Raw genomic sequence first — 4,928 nt, 5'->3', positions numbered from 1 at the left:
GACTGCCTTGGTGTTTTGGGGATTTGATTGCATTCTCATTGAGTGAAATTTGTCTCTTTTATTCGGCGTTATTATCTCAAAATTTGTTTAGTGCACTTTGCCATTAAAAAGAAAACGAACAGTTTCTTTTGTGTGGTTCTCGATTGTTTTTCATTGATTAGTGATCTTAAAAAAAAGGTTTCGTTTATTTCCATTAGCTGCATTAGAGTGGTTCTTGATTGTTTATGGTCATTTTGTTTGATTGAAAAATTCTCAACTCTCTTGTAGTTAGTGTTCATCGAACGAAATGATATTCTTTGGCATATAGCTTTCATTTAGGGAATTGTGAGAGATTACATACGGTAGGACCTGGAAATCGAAACCTAATCAAATATCAACCGTAAAATGAACTTAAAAACACATTGGAAAATAACGCTCACTATTTAGAGGTCTAGGCTAGAGACGTGCTCCGGCGTCGTTAAACCTAGTCACTGTTGTTTCACATTACGATTGGGCGATTCCTCCTTTTGTGACTCGATAGTGGTCTAGCACGGACTTGAGCTCCCATGTACCGTCGAGTATATAGGGGAGACCCCACTAGGTTATCATCCTTTATCCACAGGAAGCTGTGTCTGCCACCTTACAAGCCGTAACGCGCTGTTACCGGGAAAAGTGTCTATTTAGAACTGCTCTATCCCACTAAGGTGTGATAGCTGCCTTAGAAATAAACAGAGAACTAATTTTGTATCTCCTTTATGAACTATAAATAAAGAGGAATAGGAAGAACCAACCTATGTCTTGCGCTAGTCCTTTGATCCAATCTCTCTCCTCTTTGACAGCTTCCAGCTACCTGCTCCCTTACTTTCCCAGCTTCACCAAGTACCTGTAAGATCACAGAAGAAGAGAACTATACAAAGACATGGATTTATATTCATAAATAACTTAGGATCAGATTTAAGTTAACCATACAAATGTAACAAGAATCAATGATACAAAAACGTGGAGAAGAAACTCAAATAGTTTTTATTGATATACAAGAAGATCCAGGAGGAGTTACAACCGATGATTCCTGACCCAACATCAACCTCCCAGCAAAGAAGCCCCTCTTCACCTCCAACAAAGCATAGATCACCCAATTCTCTGATATGTATCTCAAAACCAACAACAATTCCTTACAATGTGCTAAATTCCAGCCTCTGGATCTCTGGGATGAGGGATCCATATATAGATGTATGCAAGGACGATGAGTGAGCTTATGATTTGATTAGTGGCTTCTCTCTGTCAGTTCTTGCTTCCACTTGGAGACTGAAGGCCTCTTACTCATCTTTGGTCGAATTCAGTGAGGCAAGTGTCATAGGAGAAGATTCTGGAAGCTTCCATTGTCTCTCCACCTCGCGGAATGACACCGCCATTTATCATTTCCCGCTCAGCGCACCCTGGTAGTGCATTTAGGTGCGTTGCAACGCACCTAGCTAGTGGATTTAGGTGCTATGCAACGCACTTAGCTAGTGGAGCAGCTGAAATGATTCTGTTTTGACTTATTCTGAGCAGTTTCTGGTGGAGAACTTCTGGGAGAAGCTGTAATTTGTTGACCTTGTTCCTTTAGGGGTTAGAACAACACTTTTAGGGACTTAGGAGCCCTTGGTTTATGAACATTTCATGCTTAGAGCTGTAAGGCACAAAAATGTCTATAACAGTTGCCCCCTAAAGTATGAGGCCGTTTATCAGGTGAAATGCTTTATTATGAGGATCTGAAGTTCTTTCAATGCTGGGAGGAGACCTGTAATAAGATACAATACAATACATTATCTTCATACTGTTTTCATGATCTAGATGAGGCGGGCATTCCCATGCTCAGCTTTATAAATTCATTTTCATGTACATAGGACAGACAATCGTCTGATGGTAGACTGATGATTCTGATAGGGCCATCATCCTTTTGGTAGGATGATTATCTGTGCTGCAATGCTGTACATTTCAATGTCTTTATTTCCCTGAATATATATCGCAGCCCGGATGGATGAAACTAGATCCGGGGTCTTCAATCTCGTCCGATCTTCACTCGAAGTATAAGTCGATCCATGTGAGAAATGTTTTGAAGTCGATCCATGATGTAAACTGTTAACAAGCGCGAGAGGAATCACCGATAATGATAATGATCCTCAAGGTACTGCAGTACAATTCACGTGGTGTGAATAAAGGACTTGGCGTCGAACACCACGCAAAATCTTTCGGTCGAAGGTCATTGATGTAAACCTGTCACCGGAAGTGAGAAACTTGCCATTGAGGCATGCAAGCTTCAAAGTACTGAATGGGGTGTTCCTAGACCAACTTCTTGGATAATGAGCTGATGTCGACAAGAAGTGATCCGTCATAGGAGGGCCTTAATGAATCCCACATCAATGACACGGAACGGAGCAAATGATTTTGATGGAGGTGAAAACGATCTGATGATATATGGTTCAGGGTGGCGGTCATGAAAGAATGGAGTATAATGTATGGTAGTGGGCGGGACACATGTGGCCTTTTTGGATGACTTCTCTTGAACATGTGGCGACACTGATGTGATGGATTGGTAGCATTAACCCCAAATGTGGATGGTATGGCGTGACCATGGCGATGTGATCGGTGAATGAAACAACCCAACCCGACTTGGGCACAGAGCGGAAGTGTCATGTTCAAGAGCGACTTGCTACCAATAAAGATTCTTTGAGTTTTCTTCCCAATTTTTCCCCGGTAATTGCTGACCAGTACCTCTTTATTTTTTTCAAGCTTGAGGAGGATAACATATGCTTGTTATATAATTTGCCCTTCGGGAAAACCCATCGCTATGTTTTAACGAGCCTAGCGATAGTGAAACTCGTTCTCGTCTAAAGACAAGTTTGTCGCTATTAACCTTTTTATTGAGTTTAACGACAAAGATAACTCGGTCCTTTTTCATTTTTAGAGAGTCTGAAAAGGTACGTAAAGGTAACTCCAAAATTCCTTTTTTGTCATCTAATCCCTTAAGTCCGAAAAAGTATAAAACAATACAGAAGGGATGAATCTTCGATAGCTTTAACAAGCCGAACAAAACAAGCGCTCGATCTTTTTGTGCAATAATCCCTCAGGTCCAAAAAGATTAAAATCTAGAGGAGGGATAGCACTTCCTGTCCCTTTAACGAGCTGGAAGGCCAAGGACTCGGAAATCTTTTCATATTTTACGAGTCAGTTGAAAAGAGCTTAAAGAAGACTCGTCTTTTGAGGAACGAGTGATAAAATGGGTAGTAGTTGATTCCAGGTAAGGTTTGGAATTTTCCAATCACGACAGTGTTACAAGGATGGCTAGTGAAATCACTCTTCGCAGCTGTTCCTCAAAATGGGTAAACAATCAATTGGAGGTGAATGATCGGCCAATGAAAAAGTGGAGGTGACGGTGCAAACACGACCAAGGCTTTAATGGCTGAAGTGCTACATTCACGGTGGTTATTTACCAGGGGATAGTTCATTTTTTAACGAGCTTAAATGTGGGTGGAAACATTTGCTCGGTCCGAGTTTATTTTTTTAACGGGCTTGAACCTTGTAGTAACACTGCTCGATTAATCCAGTCATATGATAACAATGTCTCATGTAAAAACGACAACTTTTAGAGTTTTGCCCCACATCCTTTCTTTATGCAAGTTAGGTGATGACCAATCCTACGAGTTTAAAGGGTTAGAGGTCCTAAAAATTAAAAAAAATAAATAGTCGCCCATCGCTTGCACTCCAAAAGGTTTGCATGCCCCCAGGTATAAAACATAGTTTCAAGGTTACCTCTACTTCTATCCGCCAAAACATTTGTTTTACTGAGAGAGGCCTACCTCTTACAGGTTACCCAAAGATTGTTCTATTCGCGGCGCAAACAAAACACTTCTTTGGCAATGTCTACCGAGATAAACAAAGGTGAGTGGCGGCGCTCGCCAACTTACATAACTTTGACAAGAGAATCCTGTACTAGAATAACCCCCTCTTCCAATCACGGACGGGGGTATAGACTAGGCATATTCTCCCGCGGAAACCTACCCTATACCCGAAGTTTTCCTGCCGAAGCAGACTAGGACGCATACCCCCTAGGTTTCAGTCATATCCCTCCAAATTACTCGCGCTCATCGGGAGGACAGACTGGAGATCGAGACATTTCTTGCATGAAAACACCATTTAGGGATGGTATATGACTATTTTCTATGCGTGATCCGGGAAATGAAAGTTGGTCAACGAGCTTGACCACTCTTCCTTCGTGCAGAAAACACATTACTCTAAAGAGTGAGGAGACAATTGCTTCCATGCAATAAATATAGTCTCGTCCAAGGAGTAGGTTATAATCCAAGGGTCCTTGAACTACCATTACGTTCATGCAAACTGTCTTCCTTCTCAATGTTATGGGCACATCGGGAAGGATCCCTAAAGGTCAACTGGTTCCTTTATCAAAGCCTGTCAGATTTCTCATCTCAGGCAAAAGCGATGGCGAACCAAGCGCTTTCCAAGCAGTTGAGAAAAGGATACTCACAGAAGCCCCCTCATCTATGATGGTACCAGCCATAACCATTCTATATATTTGAACGATAATTCGGAATGGTACGCTTGCTGGTAAATGGGGTCTGCCTAATTGATTCCAGTCGAAGGAGACAACTAGGTTGCTTGGAGGTCAGACCGAATAGACGGCCGGGTACGGCTCTGACGAACTTCCTTCCTGCGGTAAAGGAACGGGTAAATTGCCCCCATGTTCGTCGGAGTCTGTGTTTATGAAGAGAATTTGGACGGTGTCATCCTTGTTCTCTCCAGTGACTGTATCATCTGAAGATGAAACCTCTAAAGGCAAGACCGAGTCAACTGCCGCCTCGACGTTTTGACTTTCGTTGGTATGGATCTAGATGGTTTATCTTCAATGATAGGTGCTTCAGTCGACCACCTAAGCGGGCCAGCTGGATTTT

Source organism: Pinus tabuliformis, chromosome 8 (genome assembly GCF_031772625.1).
Source record: "Pinus tabuliformis cultivar Carrire ecotype Pingquan chromosome 8, CPIR1, whole genome shotgun sequence".
Lineage (NCBI taxonomy): Eukaryota > Viridiplantae > Streptophyta > Pinopsida > Pinales > Pinaceae > Pinus > Pinus tabuliformis.
The sequence above is the reverse complement of the archived record's forward strand: the minus strand, read 5'-3'. Positions refer to the sequence as shown.